The 26,504-nt window shown below is 47.8% G+C and overlaps 1 pseudogene; it reads left to right on the top strand.

Annotated features, from left to right (window-relative positions):
* LOC138279157 (vomeronasal type-2 receptor 26-like) overlaps positions 1 to 26,041 on the top strand; it is a 56,206-nt pseudogene extending 30,165 nt beyond the window's left edge.
* Positions 26,042 to 26,504: the final 463 nt, after the last annotated feature.

Here is a 26,504-nt window from a genome sequence, read left to right as displayed (position 1 = left end):
GTCAGCTTCACTGGTTCAAGTAATGTTTATGATCCTGGGGGACAACAGTGTTCAGTTCACCACTGTGCACTCTTGTGATGTTGCTCCTATATTGAATATCAGACCTGCCCTGGAGCAAACTACTGAAATGACCTTTCTGAAATCAGATGTTTGATATCATGTTATACATCAGTAAATTCAGAGATGCCATTGTGATTTATTTCCAAATGTGGCTACATGATTAATATAATCTGTAATGTAAAAACAAAGTACAATGATTTAAAGATAGTTTAAAGTAAGGCCCAGATTTAAGAGGGCCACACTAGCATCATTTTTTTAGGTTAATGTGGTGTAGGAAGGCCAAAAGCGCCGCAACATATTAACAAAATGGCGCAATGTTTGCCTTGAGCCACATTATTACCCCTTGCACCACATTATGCCTACGCCAGGTATGATATATGGAAGGGGGGTGCTCCGGCATTGGGGGTGGGGTGAAAGAATGGCTTAAAGAAAACTAAAAGAGCAGGCGTTAAAGGGAGGCTACCATGTTTTTCAATGGGCCCCTGGATGCTTTGCAGGATTTGCATCCACACTAATCCTCCAAAGCACCAGACTAGTGTAAAAAATAATGATGTTAGTCCCCCTGACTACCGCCATGGTGCGCTTTCTTTTAAATATGGCGCACACGTGGTAGTGTTATGGGGGCACTAAGGCGCGCAAGAAGAGTGGCGCTGCACTAGTTGCATTGCCACTTTTCATAATTCTGCCCCCAAATGTTTTATTCTGGCCTAAGTTCAAGATACAGCAAGCACTAGCAGCTTTGTCCTATCCTCAGCCTCTCATGCATTTCTGGGCAGGTTGTTCATTACGTGTGACAGGGGGTTGGGATATGTGGGCCACAGACCAACTTGAAGGGTGGAGACTTCTGCAGTGATTGCAATGGAGATGATGAGGAAATGGCTGATGGTATTGTGTTGGTCCAGGTGAAGAAGGCGAACATTAGAGCGTGGGTGATACCCTGCCTCTCCAGGAGTTTACAGAGGGACTCAAAAGATTCCCAAACTTATCTTTCAATCTGTTATATATTCACTATTGTTCTAATTTGATCCTGTCAACCCATCTACAGTGTGACATAGGTCACATCCAGTAGTGTGGAAAGGATGCCATGGGACCTGCTGCAGGCAAGATAAAAGAAATCTTTACTGATATAATCAAACCTGCACCAGCTTCCAGTTTCTAACAACATGTTGAATGTTACTTGTGATTTTCTCCCTGTTTCAATTGTCTACAGTTTGCTGAAGCTCTGTGTGTTGTATTTACTTTCAAGGTGGCAGCTGCAGATACTGCAACATAGGGAAGACACATTAGAATGTAGCATTTGTAAGGCAGCACAATCCCTTGGCACAGAGACCTCCATTGCATTAACGTTATATAGCTATGGAATAATGATAAGACTACAGAGAACAGATTACCCAGGGTGACTCACAGGTGTCCTTACTAACGTACACGTACAAGTGCTGGAGTGCTGAGGGAGTGTGCTGCCAAAACACCTTGGCATTAGAGTATAACATTCACTATACAACAAGGAGCTCATTCTGAGCCCGGCGGGCGGCGGGCGCCGCCCGCTGGGCGGAAACCGCCGAAAGACCGCACCGCGGTCAATAGACCGCGGGGGTCATTTTGACTTTCCCGCTGGGCCGGCGGGCGATCGCCAGAAGATCGCCCGCCGGCCCAGCGGGAAAGCCCCTGCAACGAGGAAGCCGGCTCCGAATGGAGCCAGCGGAGTTGCAGGGGTGCGACGGGTGCAGTAGCACCCGTCGCGATTTTCACTGTCTGCAAAGCAGACAGTGAAAATCTTTATGGGGCCCTGTTAGGGGGCCCCTGCACTGCCCATGCCAGTGGTTTGGGCAGTGCAGGGGCCCCCAGGGGCCCCAGGACACCCGTTCCCGCCAACCTGTTCCTGGCGGTGTAAACCGCCAGAAACAGGCTGGCGGGAAGGGGGTCGGAATCCCCATGGCGGCGCTGAGGATTCTCTGGGCCAGGGGAAATCCGGCGGGAAACCGCCGGATCCCCTTTTCTGACCGCGGCTTTACCGCCGCGGTCAGAATGGCCCTGGAAGCACCGCCAGCCTGTTGGCGGTGCTTCCGTGGTCCCCGGCCCTGGCGGTTTCAAACCGCCAGGGTCGGAATGCCCACCTAAGTGTTTCCTTTAATGGAAGCAAGTGTCATTACACAGGTCATCAAGTCTGTGAAAAGATGAGTCAATACACAACTCATGTTAACAAAACAAGTGCATCTGTAAGGATGACCCCCAAAAGTGACCATAAACCAAAACCTCAATCTTTTAACACAATAGTGAATATTTCTCTGAAGCCACTTTAGTCTTTTGTGTTTCCATTAAAAAGAAACAGTCTGCAAAACTTTCAAAAGAACTTCCTGGCTTCAGCAACAGTATATCTTCATGCAATGGGCCATGAGTTACTCATACTCTGCACTTTAAAATGGCTGCAGCTGCGTGTCAGTCCTACGGCTTCAGGGGACATATGGCTTTCTTCATAGAGCTCATGGCATTTCACACAGCATATCTGTTTAATAGTTGAAGCTTCTTTTTAAGCAATGCCGCCCTCTGTGTTCCCCAAGAACCTTTGCTGCTTCTGAATGTGCTTGCCTCCAGATACTTTGGGGTATCTCTCTTCCATGATGGCTGTGCATGCATAGTGAAGAGAGGGTCACAGATCATGTCAATGGCTTGGGCCCTCACTCCTCAAGAAACAGGAGAAGGGTCATGTCACCTGCATCATCATTATCTATTTCTAGGACGATGATGACATGCGAAGGTATGTAAGTAACTCCTCTCTAGTGTTCATAGACACCAGGGGGATGGCGGTAGCTATGATGATGGTGGGAGTGGCGGGACCGCTTGGTGGGATGACTGTTAACTCAGGGGTCTTACATCATGCACAGGAAAGTGCTTCTAAACATAGTGATTATGTATGTAAACCCCTCTCAAAACAGTGGAACAATAGGTGGGTATAAATACAGAAGAACATACCAATGTTACTTTTTGTAGTATTAATTCAGGACTTACTGGTGACTTGTTCTAGGTTTGTCCCATTGGAATAGGGATAGCATGTCATGTATTTCCCACTTACTGATGAAAACACATAGCATCCCACTTTATACTCTGTCCCTGGTGAAAAAGAAATTCATTCTGGACTTGTAATATGACATCATACATAAACATTGCTTGACCAAGTTTTACTTTTTTTGCACCAGCTAGAATGAAACAAATCATTTTGTCAAATTTGATGTTAGGAGGTGCTCTCAGTTCCCATGCTGACTGCACACTGACTAGAACTGAATTGGGCACAACCTATCTTAATAGAGTGGGAGATTTAGGTGGCAAGGAGCTAGATTTGTGGCAAGGCTGTCTTGTTTTTCCATAATTTCTCTCACACACGTCATGAATTTGCTCCATCTCTTCCCTGGGGTAGAGGGAATTGGGGTTGAATGTTTATTTATTGCTTGCTATATGTGAGAACAACCCGTTGTAGTTGTCTTCATCATCTAACGGCTGAACAACTATACTTCTTCATCGACAATCTCTTCCTGTAAGACTCCGTTTCCTCTTCTAAAATATACATTTACATTGTTCACAGGCAGACATAGTGGACATCATAGGTAGGTGGCCAGTGCGGATAGTCAGACAAATTGTGTGTGTCAAAAATAATTAGTCTTAAGGTAACCAACATATTTAAGTAAACAACAAGTTAACCTGATTCCAGGTACTAAGAAAATCCTCAGTGTAACACGTCATGAAACAACATGTCATCTTAATGCATCTAGCTCTACAAAGCCATCCAAACTCTATGACAAATTGTCAGGAAGTGCATCTGGGCACTTGTTGTGATAAGGGTGGACCATGGTGCTCAAAACATGCAGAGGTTGTGGAAGTCAGGGCCGTCTAGCAATACGTACAAAGTGTTGGTGCTCCCCGACATAAGAATGCACACTTGAGGAGAGCATCTTGTACAATGGTGTCTTGCCCAAGTATTATAAGTTCCAGAATTCTAAATCTCTTGCATTGTTGAGAACAGTGGCCAGATTGCTGAGTAGGTGAGTGGGTACAACTGGGGGTTTGCACATGCAGACATGCGGACCTAAGCTGCTTTAATTCTGATAATTAAAAACTGAATACCCAAACGGTGAGATACCTGGAGAGAGTTAAGCGTGCTCTGACTGGTACAACCATTCAAGGCTGAAAGACATAAGCCCCTGCTCCCTGCCATGGCTGGAAAACAACAACAGAAGAGCTCTGTGTTTTAATAATATAGAAACCTTTTGGCACACATGCACTTTAGGACTTGAGTGTTCGCCTGACAGTGCTCTTTATATTGGACATGTACTGAGCAATGGTCTTCTCGCACCAGGGCCGGTACACTCTGCACTTTAAGAACTCGAGGTCCACCTGGTGGATATATCTTTTCTATTTTTTTTTTGTGAGATGCGTGTTTACATTTTAATTTTAGTGTAATGGTTTTCATTAACTGAGCACTTTATACATTATTTTCGGACTTACTTGGATTGCTGAGTATAATTGTCCTCCTTTGATGCAGCATCTATGCCAGGTAATCAAGTTACTATATGGCTGCATCCAGGACCCTCGCTTCAAGGCACTGTGGCATTGTGGAAGCTATCTTCTTACAAGCTGCTGAAGATGACCAAATGTACAGAGAAGCATTCTGAAAGTTGACTCATTCAAGCGGAGTCGTTTGAACTAAGCTCACTAGTCACTTTAAATGTTTTACTACATATTATCACCAGAAATGTGTTGGAACATTGCCAGAACTTGAACTCAAAAGTTTTGTGACGCAATAATAGGAATCCTTTGTCACTCACCATTGATACTATTATGTTTATATTATGGGCACTAAGGTATCCATGATGTTTATTAAGTGATATATGTTTGGCAGGAAAGCTGATGCCAGAGTGTTTTATTAAAGTATTGTCAAGACAAAAACAACACTCATAGAAGGCAAATATAAATGAAGTCTGAGGTAGTATTTTTTTCCATAAGGATGTAGTTGATTCAGCAATACACCAGTCACTTATATCCTTTTGCATATCAGTTTTAGGATAGGTCTGAGTTAGTTATACAAAGCTATCTAACATGCTTCATTTCAGTAGAACCAAAGTCCATGTGTGGCATGGGGTTGCATGCCTGTGAGGGGTTGAACGCAGGGTCAGGGCACAGACCAGGTCCTATCGGCAATTCAATGCTGTGTATGCCAAAGGTTGTGTGTTGCGTGGGGTTGGCATTATGTAAGGTAATAACATATTCCTTTGAATTAAGAAAACCTGTGAAATTCACTGAAAAAAACAAAGGCTAAGTGACATTATAATTAGGTACGGTAATAATTTCTTACTTTGTATTTAAATTCACTGAAAAAATGAAATGGTAAAGGGACATAATAATTTGGTGAAAATTTCAGTTAAAACATACCATTTAAAATTTTAACAAATAACTCAAATTCACCAAATTAACTATATGATATCTCAAGTAATTCCACTTGTTTATGTTATGTGGAATTCGGCAAGTTGTGCCCAAATGATATACAATGTGACAATGTCCCACCTAGATGTGGTTCATCTCACTCTGGTGTTGTGAGCATGGCTTTAGGATTGGATGCCATTGTTTTTATATCAGGAAGGTGTGTGGTGTGTTTTACTACACTAAAGAGGGTTGTCATAGGTGTAGGAAAGTACCCTCTTTTTGGCATGTTACCCCCAATTTCTGTTTGACTGTATTGACTGGGATCCTGCTAAAGAGGGCCCTCGTTATTATGCTCTCTCTTCTCTAAATGTTGTCACTGCATACTGATAACCCAGTAGTTCATCCAAAATTGGCATACTGCTACCCCCTTATAAGTCGCTTCTTTATGGAAAACATAGGTACCCAGGGCATTGGCTTTCCAGGGGAAACCCTATAGGCTGCAGCATATCTTGTGCCACCTATAGAGAGTCCATGCAAAGGCTTCTGCAGGACTGCCATTGCAGCCTGTGTGAAATGGTGCATGAACCCTTTCACTGCCATTTACACTGCACCAGGGCACTTATAAGTCACCCATATTGCAGGCCTTGTGGGCATGAAGGCTGGGTGCAGAGCACCTGTGTGTGATGGCACCCCTGTACTAGCAGAGGTGCCCCCAGAACCTCCAGGACCATTTTCCCAGACTTCGTGAGTGCAGGGATGCCATTTTACACGTGCATCACGTAGATCACTACCTATGCCCAACTTCACAATGGTAACTCCAAATATGGCCATGTTTGGTATCAACCATGTTGAAATCATACCCAAGGCTTTTGCAAGCATTGGTTGTATGATTCCATACACTCTGGGGGCTCCTTAGAGGACCCCCAGTGCTGCCATTACAGCCTTCTTAGGCTTTCCAGGTGCCTCCAGCTGCTGCTATCTCACAGACAGATTCCTGCCCTCCTGTTGCCCAAAGCAGGTCAAGCCCAGGAAGGCAGAACAAAGAATTTCCTTTGGGAGATAAGTGTTACAGGAATGGGAGGGGTAGCCAGAGCCTCTGGAAATGCTTTGAAGGGCACAGATGGCGTCCTCTTTGCATATTCCAGACTACACCGGTTAAGGGACCCCCAGTCCCTGCTCTGGTGCGAATCTGGACAAAGGGGTGGTGCTCAGAGCTCCTCCAAAGTGCCCCTGGGTCTTGCCATCTTGGATTCCAAGTTGGCAGGGCACTCTGGGAGCATCTGAATGGCCAGTGCCAGCAGGTGACGTCAGAGCCCTCCCCTGATAGGTGCTTACCTGTTTAGCTGACCAATCCCCCTTCCAGGGTTATTTGGGTCTCTCTCTTAGATGGTTCTTCAAATTCAGATTGCAAGACTCAAGCAGGAATCCTCTGCATCCTTTACTTTATCTTCTTACCGACGAAACTGCATCTGGACCCTCCAGGAACTCTACAAACTGCAACAAAGAAGCAAAGATGACATCTGCAACATTGTATCTTCAACTCCTGCAAGCAACTTCACCTGTTTCCATCCTCCAAGGACTGCCTGTCTTCAGTCTGCACCAGAAGAATGAAGGAATCTCCCTTAAGTGAAGGAGTCACTTCCCTGCTTCAGCAGGCATCCCTCTGCAGCGATGACCGGTAGCGTGGGTCTCCTCTCCTGAAGAAGTGCCTGGCTCCAGCAACAAGTGTGGTGGACTGAAGTGGTCCTGATGGTCCTGACGTCCAACTGTCCAACTTTGGTGGAGGTAGAAGCTTGCCTCCCCACGCAAGACAGTACCCCAGTGCATCACATGTTTTGCAGTTTCCAAGGCTTGTTGGCATCCTTCCACAAAGTTCTTCATGCACCAGCACTCCTTCCTGCGATGCACAGCTTCCTGAGTGGTTCTCAGGCGGTGTGGGATCCCTTTGTGTAGTGCTGCATGGGCCTCCATTTGCACCTTCTTTGTCCCATGCTTTGGGATTCCTGTGTGCTCTGCCTGGTTTTCTGAGGGCTCTCTGAGTTGCTGAGAGCCCCCTCTGACTCCACCTCCCGGTTAGAATCCACCAGGTCTATCCTGGTCCCGGGCAGTGCCATTTTCCACTAACCGAGTCTTTGCATGTGCCAAGGCTTGTTGGAGGAATCCAGTGACGCAAACCAGACTGCATTCATCCATTCGGCGTGGGACATCTTCTGCACCAACCAGGAACCCGCATCTGTCTTCTTGGGTGCAATACTGACTGTTGTTCCTCACCTGTGGTTACTCTTTTGCACCTTCATCCGAGTTAGCAGGGGCTGCTATTCTCCCTGGACTCTTCAGTGCTTTATGGACTTGGTCCCCTTCTTCCACAGGTCTTCAGCACCAGGAATCCATTGTTGGTGTCTTGCAGTCTCTTCTGTTTCTTGCATAATCTTCTTTCTTGTGTTCTTGTGTGTTCTAGGAAAGTTACTGTGATTTACTCCTGCTTTCAGGCCTCTGGGTTGGGTTCTATTACTTACCTTTGGTGTTTTCTAATACTCCCAGTGCCCCTCTACGTACTACACTTGCCTAGGTGGGAAACTAACCTATTTGCATTGTTTTCTAACTGTTTCTTCAGCTATTTCTTCACACTAGTGTATATAATTTCTGTATTACTTACTTCCTAAGGGAGTATAGGCTCTATGGTATTTTTGTCATTTGTGTCACCAAAATAAAGTAGCTTTATTTTTGTAACACTGTACCCCTAGAAAGCCTGGCTTCTAGACACTGTCTACATTTCCCTAATAAGGGATATCTGGACCTGGTATAAGGTGTAAGTACCTTAGGTACCCACTACAAACCAGGCCAACCTCCTACAATAGGGCCTCACAGAAGCTGACATTTTAGTGACAAATGTGTTCTTGTCAGACATCAGCCATGTGCAATGTGGGCTTGGCTGCGCTCACTACATCCCATGGGCATTCAACTCCCCCATAGAGCAGTCTGTGGCTCAGCCCTGGTCAAAACCTTGTGGACTTCTGCCACCTATGGGAGGCCAACTCCCCTGCTGCTCACGGCTGAAGGCCAGGCCTTGCTGCCAACTGCATGTGGGGAAGGGGGCAGCTACCCACTGTGCAAGGCCTTTGCCAGTGCACTGCATGGGTCTGCAATAGGGCCAGCACCTTGTGGGTACCGAACTCCCTGCCAGGCTCAGCATTGCCACCAGGCCCTGCAGATAAAACCCTGCAAGAGGCAAACCCCAAGAGAGGAATGACCCTTATTTCCTCACCATGCATGGTCTTCAGCCTACCTTTAACTCATAGCCTTCACCCAGACCCTGTGGCCAACCCCCCTTCCTGAGGGTTGTCAATCACCCAATGTACCCCATTCCACAAGTATATTTAATAGTTTTCACTCATCTTTTGAGTACCACAAGAGGACCCCTATGCACCTCCATGGTACTATTGTACCATGCAAGATACACCCAATGATACTTGCAAGGTCCTGTGGGTGACACCGATGAGAGTGTTGCAATACCTCATGGGAAGGCAGCTATGAGCCTCATGGGAGTGCTGTGGTACCCATGGTGTGCACTTTGTTTTGTTGTGGACCCTATGGGCTGCCTCTGGGTCCTCCCCATGAGTGCCAAGGGGTCAGGGAGACCTACTATGTACCTTCATATGTTTTTTTGTTATTAGTTTAGGACATAGGGATTATATTGTGCAATGTTGGCTACACCATTTTTAGGTTGGGCTTATATGTAAGAGGCTGGCCCTCTATGTAATGTGCAAAGCTAGGCACACTATGCAGGGGATCCAGGCAACCACATGTTGGTTTTCAGGGGTAAAAACTAGATCACCTAATGCTCTAATTTTTAAGCTAGCTTGGTCGAGCAGTTAGGCCAATCTTGGAGAAGTGCAAAGCATTTGTTGTACTCACAGTATCAATCCTGCAAGTCACACACTCAAAGGAATAACTCGAGACTACTTTATCAAAATACTTCACATTTTCATATAAATATATAAAGACCAAGATCATTGGAATTGGTCAAGTACTTTTTGAGCTATGTATTTTTAAAGTTTAATAAAAAATAGTCTTTTTTGTGTGTAATTATGCACCGTAGGAATCAATGGAGAATCATCTTAAAAAATACATATACAATCGTACATTTTACCAATTTCTTCTTTCTCTGGCTGATTGAGTTCATTGGTGGACACGCTATGCCAGCTGGAAAACTTCGGGCAACTCACGGTTCTGGTGGGTGCAGTGGGAAAAGGTCTCTGGAGCTGGTGCAGGGCCATTGCATGGAACCACTTGAAAAAGTGCTGCACATGTAAGTTTAAAGTTGAATCCTGGGGGTCCCCTTGGAGTCTCGAGGTCACAAGAGATGGGGGACCCATAGGGGACAGCAGGTTCTTTAGTTCAGGGCACAGCGCGGCCGGATGAAGAGTGAATTGGTAAGCCATGAGCTATGCGCAACGATGCCCTCAGGAGCAGGAGGTAAGTTTGTTCAAGGGTAATTTACAGGACAATGGGAGCACTCCCCGTTCCTGAAGTCCCTTGACTGGGGCTTCCTCATGGGTCCTTTTGCAGCACCGGGTGAGCTGTTTTTCTTGGTGTATGATGTTGGTTGACCAATACCCAGGGTATTGGCATGGTTTGACCGCTAGAGGGTGCAGTGCCACTAAACTTAGCACACTGACAGGCTTTGTCCTCACAATGGTTGGGGTGCAGTTTGGTCCAGCTGCAGCATCTGGTTCAGGAGTTAGTGGTTGGTCAGTGAAGTCACCATCACTGGCTAGCTGGTTTCTTGAAGTTTTAAAGTGGTACCTCAATTCTCGAGGAAGTTCTTTGGTGATTTGTAAAGCCAGGGGTACATTTGGGATTATTTTGAGTTTGTCCAGTTGTCCAGCAGCTTCTCAGCGGCTATTGTCGGGCCCTGGGTGCAGCAGGCAGGGTTTGGCACCTTTTCTTTGCTGCAGCAGGTCTATGTGTCTAGTGCTTCGGATCTTCTTTGTGCTGGTTTTCTTTTGTCTGTCAAATCTGATTGCTTGGTCTAGGGGTGCCCACTAAATGCTGTATCTGGTGGATGTTATAGGGGGAACCTGGTAGTGACCAATTGGTCATCTACCTTAGAATGGCTACACCCACTAAGTGACCACTTTCTGTGGGCAAGGGTCACTTCCCTATACATGATTGGCTATTTTCATTCCATCCAAGATGGAAGAACATGAAATGGAGATGTCACCTCACAGGCAACACTTTGGGGGTAGTGCATGTTAGGTAGAACCACTCCTCCTGTCCTTTGCTTAGTTTTCCCACCGTTGCTCCTTCCAAAAATGTGAGTTTGCAACAGAGGAGGCCATCTGCTGCTAGCAGAAGGCCTGGGGGTAGAGTTTTGAGGGCAGTAGGCCCTTTGAAGCTCACCAACAGGGCAGTGCACATTCCTGAGGGATTGGGACCTTCACCCAGGAAGGGTATTAATCTGAATCCCATAGAGCAGGAGCTCTCACCTCAGGGGTTCAGGCTTGTGTCTGGAGGTGGAAGGCTGGTTGGGACTGGTACCAGTTTGGATTTATCATTCAGAGTTGTTTGATACCAAACAACCCAGGGTTCAGAGTAGCCATCATGTAGCTGTAAAACTCATTCTGACCAGTGGCCAGCACATGCATCTAAAATGGCTGCTCTGTTTACTCACTATGGCCCTCATTATGACATTGGCGGTAAATTCCACTCACAGCCATGCTGACTGCAGCCATGGCGGATATCTGTTCACCATATTATGATGCACACATACCAATCTGTCAACTATTCAGCCACAAACACAAGTCCGCCAGCCCAAAGGTCAGTGATAAACTGGCGGTATCAAAACCGTAAACCGTAAACACCGTTACGCCAACAGAACAACGGCCACAACATTATGACTCGCGAATAATCATAGCGGACATTTAATGGCAGTAAACTATCGGCAGTACATACTGCTCCGCTCAAAATACACACACACATACAAAACAGCACCACAGTGGACAATTCAAACCACACACACCTGACACCCATACACACCCCACACCCACACCACTATAAAACACACACCCACATTACCCACAACTCTTTATGGCTACAAATAATTGCCAACAGAGAGAGACAGCAAGAGCACTCACACAACCAGAGCCACATATCACCCTCACCAATATACCACCCACGCACCTTCCATCACACACCCTAACACATCACCCTACACACCCTCACCCACACCACTCAGGCTACACCCATGGCATCACTACAACACCCCAGATTCTCTGAACGGAGCTAAGGGTCATGGTGGAGGAAATCATCCGGGTAGAGCCACAGCTATTTGGATCACAGGTGTAGCAGGTATCCATTGCTAGGAAGATGGCGCTATGGCGGAGAATCGTGGGCAAGGTCAACGTCGTGGGACAGCACCCCAGAACAAGGGATGGCATCAGGAAGAGGTGGAACGACCTATGGGGGAAGGTGTGTTCCATTGCAGCAAGACACCAGCTCGCAGTACAGAGGATTGGTGGTGGATCCCCACCTCCTCCCCCACAACTAACAACATGGTAGAAGCAAGTCTTGGCAATCATGCATCCTGAGGGCCTAGCAGGAGTAGGAGGAGGAGTGGACTCTGGCAAGTCAACTCTATACTATTATCACCCCCTTCCTGCATGCCATTACATACCCCCACCCTACCCTCACTCCCATCACTCCACCACCTCCCACACACCCCACCATCACAACCCACTCATCCCAATGGCAATCACAACATGCCATACCAATGCATGGATACCACTCACAGACCTGCATGGACACATATCACTAAAGCATGCACACTAGAGAGAATCAGCTAGCCCACCACATAACAAGGTAAAGCTGCCAGGGCAATAACAACCATAGAGGGCAACCCACCCATGCACAATATGTCACACACAGAAATAATAACACTGCATTTACATCCCCACATGTATCCCAGCCAATGCCACTGGAGAAGAGGTGCCAGCAACATCCAGTCCCCCCACAGAAGATGCCCACAGTGATGAAAGTGACTCTGCTCGCCTGGATCTGGATGAGCAACCTGGCCCATCAGGGACCTCCGGACAGTCGGTTACTAAGGCACAGTTCCACACCACCACAGTCCCTCCTATCTCAGGAAACATCAACACAGTACCCACCCAGCATGCCCATACCTCTGTACCCTGCACACGTCAATCAGCAGTGTGTGCACCACTACAGGGACCCCAGGCCACACCACAAACCCAAGACAATCAGGGACCTGGGGTCAGTGGGCACAAGGTTCAGGGGACAGAGGCATAGGACAACAGGGAAGCTGGGAGGACTGCTGTGCGCCAGGGGGAGGAGAGGCTCAGGGAACCTACTCTCCAGGAGGAACTCACCACGATCCTGGGAGCATATCAACATTCCCAGGATACGCTGGGCCAGATCCTGGACAAGTTTAAGGAGAACATGCGGCTGCAGGAGGGACAGTACCAGGGGATCAGGGAGGACTTGAAGTCCACTAACACAACCCTGGTCTCCATTGCAGGGGTGCTGGCAGACATGGCCAACATTACGAGGGAGGCAGTGTCACACCAGTGGGCCTCTACCACTAGCCAGACTACTGAACAGCCCTCCACCTCTGCTGCCGCTAGTGGACAGGAGGCCCCGCCACAGGACCAACAGGCAACCAGCACCCCTCCCCCTTCAGAAGGAGAACCACCCAGCAAACATTCCCTGTGATCCAGGCAGAAGCCAGAGACTATTGCCAAGACCCCCGCCAGGAAATGAGACTCTCCTGATTGTCACCCTTGTGTCCCACTCCGTCATCCTGTCCACCTTTAACTTCCATTGCTCCCCTTCCTATGCCCCCTTAGACAATGCACCTGTGCTACAAATAGACTGGACTCTACCCTGGACTTTCCTCCATCATCACCCCAGCCCATTGCACTTCCCCCTTTTCTTCAGAGCACTGCAATAAACACCCTTGGAAAAAATACAAGTATGGAGTATGTCAAATGGTTTAAGTATGTATTCGTTTAACAAGGTTTAAACATTACAATTTAGCTGAACAGTAATGTATGCATAGTAAAGACCTGTAGTTGGCTGCAGTGAACACACCAGGAGCGATAGTGGGGCACCAACATCTGCAAAAAGAGTTGCCAAAGGGTACAGTGAGTCGGCATGGAAGTGGGAAATCACAGCCTGCCAGTGACAATGTCAAACAAACATCTTTCAATGAAATGTGAAGTTACACTGTCTTACCTGTGTGTTTTGTCTAATCACTGCAGTTCTGTTGTCCTCATCGTCATCCTCTGCTTCCTCATCTTCACTGTCCACAGGGTCCACTGCTGCCAGATGGCCATCTCCAGCCCCCTTCTCCTGCAGAAAAAGCAAATGGCGTCTCAAGGCAACGTTATGCAACATGCAGCATGCAACGATTATCTGGCAGACCTTCTTGGGTGAGTAGCACAGGGATCCACCTGTTAGATGGAGGCACCGAAACCTGGCCTTCAGGAGGCCAAATGTACATTAAATGATCCTTCTTATTTGTCCATGTGCCTCATTGTAACGTTCCTCTGCCGTTGTCCTGGGATTCCTCACAGGAGAAGGTGGGGTAACCAGAGTCACCTGCAAATATTGAGGGACAATTGTTAGTCACACACTAACCCTTATGGCCCACCCAACATACACTGGGTGGGAACCAGGGCTCACCTATTAGCCACGCCCTGTGCTTTTGTAGGTGGGCCATCACATTTGGGATGCTGCTATTCCTCAGGATAAAAACATCATGCACCAAGCCTGGATACTTAGCATTGACATGGGAGATGTACTGGGCCGCCAAACACACCATCTGCACATTCATTGAGTTAAAACTTTTTCGATTTCTGAAGACCTGTTCAATTTGCCGGGGGAGGGGGGAACAAATGCAATATGTGTTCCATCAATCACCCCAATGATGTTGGGGATATGTCCCATTGCATAGAAGTCAGCCTTCACTGTGGCCAAATCCTCCACTTGGGGAAAAACAATGTAGCTGCACATGTGTTTAATCAGGGTACACAACACTCTGGTCAGCACTATTGAGAACATTAGCTGTGACATTCCTGCTGGCAAGCCCACTGTCACTTGGAAAGAACCAGTTGCCAAGAAATGGAGCACAGATGGCACTTGCATGAGAGGGGGAATCTTAGTGAGGTGACGTACAGCAGATATCAGGTCAGGCTCCAGTTGGGCACACAGCTCTGTGATTATGGCCCGGTCAGGTCTTTAGGTGAGGATAATGTGCCTATCCTCCATTGCTGCCAAGTCCACCAGGGGTCTGTACACTAGGGATGTCTCCATCCCCTATTCATCTACTATTCATCCGCAGCAGTTGCAATCTATGGGGGAAAAGACTGAGAAGCCGGTCATATGTTCAATGCATGATGTGATTTTGTAATGTATTAATGGCATATGTCCTGAATGTACAATTGTGATCTGTGACGCAGTTATGATCCATGGCCTTCCCTTCCCCCCAAAATGGCGTCTACCTGTCCTGTATGGAGGAACAGGTGGAAGTGAGGTAGTTCCGCTGACGTTGTGCACCGTTGCAGGAGGTGGTCGGGAACTGCAGTGTAACTCCTCATTGGTTATTATTGGGCCCTATAGGGAACAATGGTCAATGGTGATGTACTCCGGCAGTGACGGTATGCACGTCGCGGAGGTGACCACCATTTTCTATCTGTTCACTCACTTGCTCCCTGACCTTCAACAGGAGGGGATCTACACTGCATGTGCTGCTGTGACCTGTGTCTGGAACCTACCATGGCCTGTGAGACTGTGGAAAGGGCCCCTGCCTTCACCTCAGTGGAGTTGGAGAGACTAGTGGATGGGGTCCTACCCCAGTACGGACTGCTGTATGGGCCTCCAGACCAACAGGTGAGCACGATGCATGGGGCATGTATGGAGTACTGTGTGTGAAGGCCTCGTGTGAGGGGGTTGGTGGATGGGCCCTGGGCAGCATGCAGCATGTATGTGCGTAAGGGGATCTGAAGGGCTATGGTGGAGAATGAGTGTAACAGGCAGGACCGTCTAACTAATACCTTTCCCTGTGTATATTTCCTCTGCGGGTCAGCGCCTATCAAAAGAAGGGTATATGGCATGCCATAGGAAGTGGGGACCCTGAGGGTCTACGGCAGGCAGAGCACCCACTGTCAGAAATGGTGGGAGGACCTGAGATGCTGGGCACTGAAGATGGCGGAGGGCCAGCTGGGGATGGCCTCCCAACGAGGAAGGGGTGTCCGTCGAACCCTGACCCCCCTGATGGCCCGCAAACTGGCAGTGGCTATCCAGGGCTGGATGGGCGCTTGGGGGCATCACAGCAGCAACAAAGAGGTGAGTACGGTGCCCATCATTATTACTTATGCCTGGTGGGGTGGTATCTGGGTGGGGGATGTGAGCCTGTGTGTGTCCCTAGGACAGGGCTGACATTGCAGAGTAGGTCCCATGTTGGGCAGGGTTCTGATGCAAAATTCCTCCTACCTAGCTAGTAGGCATCCAGTACTGGGCAGGGGTGTGTGGGTCCCAGGTATGCTGAATTTAGCGGTATGTGTTCCTCCCCATGCCCTGGCGACTAGCATTGTTACTGGTAGTGCATTGCATAGTGTGTAAGGCTGTGCCCTGTGTGTGAGGGTGCTGTGTACACCAAAGGTGGTGTTGGTGCAGCCATTGACGAAGTGTATCCTTTGTCTCTCCCCCCCTTTTTGTTTTGTCATCCTGCCCTTATGTGCATTAGCATCATCTGGCAGAGGAGCAGAGGCACCAGCGATGGAGGGAGCTGCATCCCACAGGACCCAGGAGGCAGAGTCCACCAACGGTGAGGCCACCAGTGGGACGGAGGGCGAGGGGAGCACCACAGCGGAGACTGGAGGGGACAGTTCAGATACAGATACGTCCTCTAATGGAAGCTCCCTGGTGGTGGTGGACACCTCTGTGCCCACTCCAGCTACAGGTACAGCTGCCACCCCCGTACCAGCACTGCCCTCCCAGCAGCCCCTCAGCGAGTTGCCCGTACCCGCTTACCCAGGAGGGTGGGCATCTCCTTCACCCCAGGCACCTCAGACCCTGCCCCAGTTAGCTGTGCTGCCCTGAGTGAGGAGGCTATTGACCTCCTGAGATCCATCTCTGTTGGGCAGTCAACCATTGTGAATGACATCCAGGGGCTGGCAGCCCAAGTGCAACAAACCAATGCATTTCTGGAGGGCATTCACACTGGCTTGGTGGCCCAACAGAGATCAATCCAGGCTCTGGCCTCCTCTCTGATGGCAGCCATTGTCCCTGTTTATACCCTCCCCCCTCCAACTTCCTCTACCAATCCCATTCCCCTCAACCCCAACCTATCCCAAGCACACAGGCAGAAGAGCATGCATACAGGACAACACCCAAGAGTGGCACAGGCAAACACAGGCACCACACTTCATCCCACAGGCACTCACACAAACACCATCCAGAAGCAGACATACCAACATCCACTGCCTCCACTGTGGCCCCCTCCTCCTCCCTCCCAGTTGCGTCTACACTCACACCTGCATGCACTTCATCCTCATCCACTACCGTCATCACCAGCACACCTATCAGAACACACACCTCTCTAGCAGTCACCACCCCAACAGCCATGCATATGTCCCCTGTGTCCTCTCCCACTGTGTCTGTGCCTCCTCCTCCCAAAGTAAACACTCAGACACCCAACAGCCATCCACCTCACAACAGCATCCAGCCCATGCACCTGCACCCAAACATAGCAGACAAATACCTCCTACAACCACTTTCTCTTCTTCCACTCCCAGACCTTCTCCCTCTCCCTGCCCCAATGTTCCTAAGCAGCTTTTTCTCTCCACCACTGACCTCTTCCCTACCCCATCCCCCCATCCTTCATGTCTGGCCAGGGTGTGTAAAACCCATGCAAGCACCTCAGTCACCCAGTCCACGGGCCCAGTAGTGTCCACAGCAACTCGTGGTGGCAAATAATCCCGAGCACCGGGCAGCCACAGGGAAAGGGTGCCTGCCCCAAGTTCTGCCAGGAAGGTCAAGGTGACACCCCCAGCTGGTGCCAAGAAGAGCAAGAAGCCATCCCCAGCTGTTGCCAAGAAGAGCAAGGAGCCATCCCCATCTGGTGCCAAGAAGAGCAAGGAGCCATCCCCAGCTGCTGCCAGGAAGGGCAAGGGGCCTGCACACGCAGGTAGAAAGGACAAGGGGCCTGGGACTCAGTCGGAGCCCCACCACCAACCATGGTGGTGCAGCCATCCAATTCTGCAGGGGATGGGCTGAAGCCGCCCCACACCACCACCAGCAGCAGCACCAGTGGGCACCCGTCTGAGGCTGCAGGGGATGGGCTGGAGCCTTCCCCCACCACCACCAGCACTGCCACCGGCAGCACCAGTGGGCAGCCATCTGAAGCTGCAGGTGATGGGCAGGGGCTTCCCCCACAACCAGCAGCAGCAGCACCACCACCACCACCAGCATCAGTGGGCAGCCATCCGAGGCTGCACGGGATGGGCTGGAGCCTCACTCTACCACCACCAGCAGCACCAGTGGGCAGCCGTCCGAGGCTGTAGGGGATGGGCTGGAGCCTCCCCCCACCACCACCAGCACCACCACCAGTAGCAGCAGTGGGCAGCCATCCGAGGTTGCAGGGGACAGGCAGGAGCTTCCCCCCACAACCACCACCAGCAGCAGCAGCACCACCACCACCAGTGGGCAGCTGTCCGAGGCTTCAGGGGATGGGCTGGAGCCTCCCCCACCAGCAGCAGCAGCAGCACCAATGGGCAACTGTCCGAGGCTGCAGGGATTGGGCTGGAGCCTCCTCCCACCACCACCAGCACCGCCACCAGCAGCAGCAGCACCAGTGGGTAGCCATTTGAGGCTGCAGGGGATGGGCAGAAGCTTCCCCCCACAACCACCAGTAGCAGCAGCACCGCCACCACCAGTGGGCAGCTGTCTGAGGCTGCAGGGGATGGGCAGGAGCTCCCTCCCGCCACCAGCGGCAACATCAGCATCACCTCCATGGTGGGTCCATGGGCTGTTGTGCGGCCTGCCCCTGCAAATCCTGTGGGTATGAAACCCAACCGAGAGACTGTGACCTTGCACTCCTTAAGACCTGCATCATAGGGCACGGTGCCCCCTCCAGAACCAGTGGGTAAGCAACACACTCACCCCATACTCCCCAGGATGAAGATCATAGTGCACAATGCCCCCTCCAGAACCAGTAGGTAACCCACCCACTCACCCCATCCTCCCCAGGATGAAGATCACAGGGCACGATGCCCCCTCCAGAACCTATGGGTAAGCCACCCACTCTCCCCATCCTCCCCGGATGAAGATTACAGGGCACGATGCCCCCTCCAGAGCATGTGGGCAAGTCACCCATTTGAGAGACTCTCGCCTTGTACTCCCCAGGACCAAGCACAGGGCATGTTGCCCACTCCAGGACCAGTGGTGTTGTTCCATCTGCCGGCTGAGGTGCCCCCCATTTCCCGTCCCCCTGAGGTGCCTGCCTATTTTTGAACTGATGCTCCGTGTTGTCGCAGGAGTCAAGTGGGGCCTTGGACTTTGTAATGTGGCCCTGTGGCCAACGAACATTGAAGACTGAGCAGTGTCCCTTGATTTGTAAATATGTACTTACTTTTAGATTGGATGCACATATTACTACTGTATTTATCTTATTACACTCACTTTCATCTATTCGTGTTGTCCTTGCATTATTTCAGACGGGTATGGAGTAAATATGTCTTCTTACTGCATCTGCTTGTGTGTATGGTGTTAGGGGTGGGAGTGTTGCGTGTTGCATGTGTGTGTCACTCTCTTTTTCCTCCCCCCTCCCCTGTGTGCTAGGTGGCTGTACTCACCGTGGTTGTTTTCACCGTTGTTGGTGCTCGTGGTGGAGAAGGACGTAGAAGACCATTGGCAATATATGCAGTTTAGGCTCCATGGTGGCGTGGTTCTTCCCTGAGACTCCACAGGTGAGTTGTTTCCCTTCTTTGCATTGTTTCCGCCAAGCTTTTGATGTCGTTGGTACCGCCCCGAAAAGGTGGTGGTTTCCTGTGTCTTGATACAGTGGGCAGAACATTGTCTTCTGTCTCGCTCTAGGCTCCTACTGCCATGGTGCCTGTTGATTCCGCCCTGGCGGTCGGTGTGGTAAAGTGGCTGTCTGTCTGAGCTCTTTCCGACATAATTTGGTCATAATTTGGCGGCATTTACCACCAGCCTGTTGGCAGTATTAACGCCACTTTATCACCGACCGCCAGGGTTGTAATGAGGGCCTATGTCCCAGATTTGGCAAAGACACAGTGGGGGCATATTGCTCATGCAGCTATGCCCTCACCTACTAAATAGTGCACCCTGCCTTAGGACTGGAAGACCTGCAGAGGGCTGATTTACCTATGTGATATGCAGTGTATGGTGGACAGGCCACACAGGCGGTGTGCCATGTCCAATTTGCCTTTTACGTTTGCATCAGGACACTGAGCCTTCAATGGCAGTGCTGGATGCATCTTGGTACATTGCCCTAGAGGGAGCCACACTCCCTGCTGCTGCCCTCAGGGGCCTACCCTCAGTACCCCATGCCCTTGGTAACTAAGTACCATTTACTAGGGACTTAAAGTGGCAGATAAAGGGGTTGTCAATTACCTTTGCAAAACGCTGGAACTCCTTTGGCAGTATTGGAGTGATTTGCATAACTACAAGTCACTTGTCATTTTTTGTTTTGTTTTTTTAGTCACACTAATGGCGCTTTTATTATTCATACAGCCGAAACTCGATCACCAGTATTGGGGTGCTTCATGCAAATCGCTCCAACACTGCAGATCGAGTTCCTGCTGTATAAAAATTGAAAGCGCCATGAATGCAACTCAAAAACAAGAGAAACAACAACAAGTAACTGGTAGTTTGCTTGTCATTGTTTCGTTTATTTTTCTGTAACTCTCATGATGGCTAAGGCCCCTTCAAGTTTCACAGAGCACATTATGCATGACTACCAGATACCTTTCATTGTTTAGTTTGTTTTTCCTACGTGCTCATAGCGGTCATATCACATTGAAGTTTGACACAGCACAATGGGCAGTACTGGAGGGCTCTGCATGACTGCCAGCTACTTCTCATTGTTTATTTTGTTTCTCATTTGTGCTCATGGCACCCATGGCGCTTTCAAGTTTTACGCAGTGCAATGGGCACTATTGGAGCACTTTGCATGCCTGTCAGTTCCTTCACATTGTTTCTTTTGTTTTTCCCCACACGCTTACGACTGCCAAGGTGCTTTCAAGTTTTACGCAGCCTATTGGGCAGTATTGGAGCACTTTTCATGACTACTAGTTACTTTCTTTGCGGTCATGTTGCCCATGGTGCTTTCAAGTTTTGCACAGCACAATGGGCATTATTGGAGAGATTTGCATTGCTACCATTTACTTAACATTGTTTCTTAGTAACCTTACATCACATTTATGGAAGGGACAGTACATCCCATTCACACACAGCTTAGAAAATGTCAGTGCAAAGTTTCGTTAACTATAGTTAAGCACTTAAAGTTTGTTAATCATTGTATAGATTATTGTTCCTCTGTTTCTCATTAAAAGTTCGCTTTTGTCACACATGATCTTCTAGATCTGCTTGCTCAGTGGCACTATGTGGCAGGAAAGGACCAAATTATGAGGCATGGTTGACCAAATTTTGTGCCACAAAAAGTCAAATTATCCATTTACATTGCCAATAGCTCTAACACTTGCAAATGCGAGACTTAATGCATTTCAAATGCTCGTTCTTCAAGTTGCGGCCAGTCAATCAGATTGTTACGTCCTACGGGACAGACACCCTTCCCTGGGGATTGAAAAGGCTGATGGGATAAAAAGCTCATCTGAGGCCAAAGGAACCCTGTGGGTATCCTGCTGGAATATCTGTCCAGATAACTCTGAAACTCTTTATTGGTGACCGTTAGCACCTCTTTCAATGCACATTTCTTGAATGGGCAAACAAATGTTAATCAAATAATGAAAAACATGATTTTTGAGCAAATGTAGGACTTTCTGCCAAATGAAGTTTAATTCAGTTCAGCCCTTTTTTCTGTATTGCTCATGTAAACTTGCTATGGGACTTAAAATAGGAAAACAATGTTTTTGGACCTCCACCCTTTTTTTATGCTCCCTACTTGAAGGATTAGTGCAAGACATGAGGTTCTGTGCCATTTGTCTCAGAAAAACAATAAACTCTTGTCCTCTGGAATCTCTGACTGAAGTATAACCACACAGTGGTTCAGCTGTACTTTTCTAGGAAAAGGTGTTTTTTTTACATGCTTATTATGTTTGACACTTAGGAGAGATTTAGACAAGCTTGACAATCTACTTATCCTGTCAGCTAAGCTTTGACTTGACAATCTAGGAAACAAATATAAGGGCCATGAATCTTTTCCTATTTTGTCTCCCATAGAGCAGAAATCACTGAATGGACTTGTAAGAAACTTACTCACTCAGTGTGTGTTTTTTATTTGGTGGAAATCAATTCATTAGTTTTTGAGATAGTCTCGCTTTTAAAGGAAAATGCTGGTCAGAATTTAAAGGGTTAATATTTTGGTAAACCTTGTCAACTGAAGCCATTTGTTAATTTGCCTATGTTTTTGGCACAGTATGTTCATTTTACTATTAATATTTTTGAAAGTGTTTATATCCATAAATTGGAGGAGGGCATTTAATGGGGGCAAAAAAGTTTTGATCTTCTAATAAGTTTGGCACAATGCGATGCACACAATTTGGAAGAAGATAAGAAGAATTTGTTTTCTACATTTATGACAAGTTCTGTTCAAATCCATAAATAGGAGCATTGTTAAAGGCAGGTGGTATAGTGGTATAGTCAATAAATTTACATTTGCTTATCACTCTAGCACTGCTTGAATAAACTGCTGCAAGCTGTGATAGTAGTTTGCAAGTTTTACCCAGCAAAGCTATATTAGGTTTTGTGAAGATTCAAAAAGAAGGCAAGTTAAAGGGGAAAGAGTTAAAAATATCATCTTTTACTAGTCACTTTGGTGCCACTTGCTGGATCTCCAAAAATGTAGTAGGGGCATAGCTTTTAGTTTAATATTCTCAAAAGATACAGCAGCAGGCTATCAATCAACGCACCTAACCCTGGTTATATTCTTCTTTGTGTGCACTCAAACCAACACCTGATGCAACGGTGCAATCCTTTAGACTAAAGGAAAAGCACACTTTGGAACAATGTTAGTGCATCACCACCAGTACTATTTCAATGTCCAATTCCTTGATGTGATTTTATGCTAATCTTCTCTTTATTCTTTTCTTTTTTCCAACAATACATATATTCAGAGCAGCAACAGCCAACGCGTCTCATCCTTTAACATAGGACTTCTTCAGGACTGTAATACAACACATATGACACACATTCAATAAACAAATAACAATTCTAAATATCCACAAACACAATTTTACACAAAAAGACAATAGGCCACAACAACATTATCAGTAAATGCATGACTTCATACCCTACTCCACAGATTTGCGGAAGAATAGAAGGTACTGTAATCGTTGTACTTGAGAGAGATGTGCTTAAAAGTTGAAACAATATCGTACTGAGACTTGTTTTAAGAGTATGTTGGCGGTATATATTAATAAATAATGGTTGTTGATGGTGGTGGTGCACTGCCATTGTTTTAAATAAAGCATAGCTGTTAGTTTGTTCACCTTGTTGTAGTGTTTTAAAGGTTGTGTAGGTGCACCAAGGGGAGCCAAGTGTATAAGAGGGATTACGTTTGGGAGATGTGTTTTTGATTGGTAGGTCAAGTTTTAGCCAGTCCATAGAAGGGGGAAAGTTAGAGGGTGGCAAGAAAACTTTCAATTGCTTATAACGTTTGCACTGTTGATGGATCTGCATCAAATGTGAAAGGCAGTTAGCAAATTACAACCAGTGCAGGTATTTCAGGTTTTCAGGAACCAATACGAGCAGGATTTAAAGAGTGGGTGAAGAACATTTTTAATTGACTAATAGCATTGGCGTCACCTGATAGATCTGCACTAAAGTGGCCGAGACTTGGCATGTTTAGCCCACTCCCTGGTTTCACAATGTGATGCAGGCTCACTAAGAGGGAAGGGGGTTAAAGAAGTGTTCATGTTCTAATAAATGTGAACTATTTGATGTATCCACAGCAATTTGGCAGATGTTTAATGGGGTTAGCTGACTATTACTTATGAGCAGATGTGGGAGGGGTTGGCAAAGCTAAATAGGATGGAAATTAATTTTCATTCTTTAATAACTTTGTCACTGTGGAAATACTTGTATGTAATTTGGAAGCCAGCAACTTAAGCCCAGTGTAAGGCCAGGAAAGGCCTGCAACCAGTCCCAGCTGGCACAGCTAAATGATAATGGGCAGAGGGCCTGAGAGAAGACTGCACAGTGCAGAATGGTACATATTGGGTCATGTGAACTGGTGGGTTCAGTGGCTTCATGGTGCTGGGCAGATGGCCTATCCCTACAGATAATCCCTGCAGCGCACAGCCAAAGACAGTACGAAGTGCGGGCCAGTTGGCCATGGTGGATTAGGGGCACGTCTGCGACCGCCATTTTCTGAGCAGCAAAGAAATCACCCATTTGGAGGAATTGTGTGATTTTTAAAAAATTGTTGATTGCTCTGTAAAGCGTACAGTAAGAGGAAAAAAATCCCATTAAAAATAGGAAAGAATGCTGTGCACAGCCAAAGGGTGTGCACACAAGGGTGGGTTACACGTGGTCCGGTGACATTTATAAACCACCTGACCTTCACCCTTATGATTTATGATACATTGATGGCAATATATTGCATTGGATTTGGATTAGAATTGGGATGCATAAGGTTTCTCTGCCATCTATGAATACATTTGTTCTTAAATAACAGGCGAGGGAGAAGGCCAATGGATTTATGTGACTCAGGGGGTCATTCTGACAGGGCCACGAATGACGGAAGCACCGCCAACAGGCTGGCGGTGCTTCCTAGCCCATTCTGACCGTGGCGGTAAAGCCGCGGTCAGAAAACCGGGGCCGGCGGTTTCCCGCCGATTTTGCCCCGGCTGGGCTAATCCGCCATGACAGCGCTGCCATGGGGATTCTGACCCCCTTCCCGCCAGCCTGTTTCTGTCGGTTGTCACCGCCAGGAAGAGGCTGGCGGGAACGGGTGTCTTGGGGCCCCCTAACAGGGCCCCGGCCGGCTTTTCACTGTCTGCCTAGCAGACAGTGAAAAGCGCGACGGGTGCAACTGCACCCGTTGCGCGGCCGCAACACCACCGGCTCCATTCGGAGCCGGCTTCTGTGTTGCAGCCCTCCTTCCCGCTGGGCCGGCGGGCGCTAACATAGTTAGCGCCCGCCGGCCCAGCGGGAAGCTCAGAATGCCGGAAGCGGTCTTTTGACCGCGTAGCGGCCAAATGGCGGTTCCCGCCTGGCGCAGAGTCGGAATGACCACCTCAGTGTCTGAGGTTGGGCCCAAAAGCCACAACACCTTGGAACAGCATATTATTGAGTAAAATAATCGTAAAATAAACAGCAACCTTCAATGTTATTATTCTTTAAATATCAGAGTTCCATTATCAATGCACTGTTGCAAGTAGCATTAATGGAACATTTATATCTTCTATTTTACAAATTATAAAATATCTCATTTATTTTAGATGTGGAAAACTGCATGAAGTGCCCTGAAGACAGATGGCCCAATACCAGACGGGACGGCTGCATCCCTAAAACCATTGCTTTCCTCTCATACAATGACATCATTGGAGTGATTTTGGTCTTCATAGCTGTATTCTTCTCTATAGCCACAGCTGCGGTGCTGGGAATCTTTATTAGACACCGAGACACACCAATTGTGAAAGCCAATAACCGGGATCTCAGCTACGCACTCCTCCTCTCACTAATGTTGTCGTTTCTCTGCTCCCTCTTATTCATTGGCCGCCCTGAGGCATGGGCCTGTTTGATCCAACAAGTTATATTTGGGATTATTTTTACTGTTGCTGTTTCTTGTGTTTTAGCAAAAACAGTCACTGTTGTCATTGCCTTTCATGCCACCAGGCCAGGGAGCAGATTAAGCAGATGGCTGGGATCACGAGTGTCCATCTCTATTATCCTCTTGTCCACAGTAGGACAACTGACAATCTGTCTCTCTTGGCTGCTCACAGCTCCACCTCACCCTGGCACTGACACACAGTCTGAGGCTGGGAGGATGATCCTGCTGTGTGACCAGGGCTCTGTCACTGCCTTCTACAGTGTGATTGGTTAGATGGGCCTGTTGGCCTTTGCCAGCTTCATTGTGGCTTTTCTTGCCAGGAACCTCCCTGACAGATTCAACGAGGCCAAGCTCATCACATTCAGCATGCTGGTGTTCTGCAGTGTCTGGGTCTCCTTCATCCCGGCCTACCTCAGCACGAAGGGCAGAAACATGGTGATCATGGAGATCTTTGCCATCTTGGCTTCCAGCGCTGGACTGCTGGGCTGTATATTCATCCCCAAATGTTACATCATACTATTTAGGGTGGATACCAATACCCGAGAACCTTTTGTTTTGAGAAGTAATATGTAGTAATTGAAAAGAGATTATCTTATGTCTCTGCATGAAATAGTAGAAGAGAGATTGTTCCTTACATCTGCATACAGCATGTATATGTTACCTGTTACAGATTATCTCTAGTTCTGACGCTTTTGTCGTTCACACGCTTCTTAGTTTTGCTCACCATGACTATGCAAGGCGCCAAAGAAATAAGAATCTTGCAAACACTGAAGTAGAAAAACAGTTTGCTCAGCAAACACTTCTCAAGTCAACCGGTCCAAGGACAGGGAGGATTGAAATACCTTTATAAACTGTATTATCATCTGAATGTGCTACAGAAAATACTTGCACATTTGAATTGAACGCCAACGACTCAAGGACTGAAACTTTTGTGAGGACCTCTTGGCTCAAATTATGTTCCCGTGCTTCTTAGATTCATTTTAGATGTGATATTTTACAAGTTTTGGCTGCATCACATTTAGCAATTACATTTTAC

The sequence above is a fragment of the Pleurodeles waltl genome, chromosome 2_2, assembly GCF_031143425.1.
Source record: "Pleurodeles waltl isolate 20211129_DDA chromosome 2_2, aPleWal1.hap1.20221129, whole genome shotgun sequence".
Taxonomy (NCBI): Eukaryota; Metazoa; Chordata; class Amphibia; order Caudata; family Salamandridae; genus Pleurodeles; species Pleurodeles waltl.
This window is presented reverse-complemented; position numbering and strand designations above follow the sequence as displayed.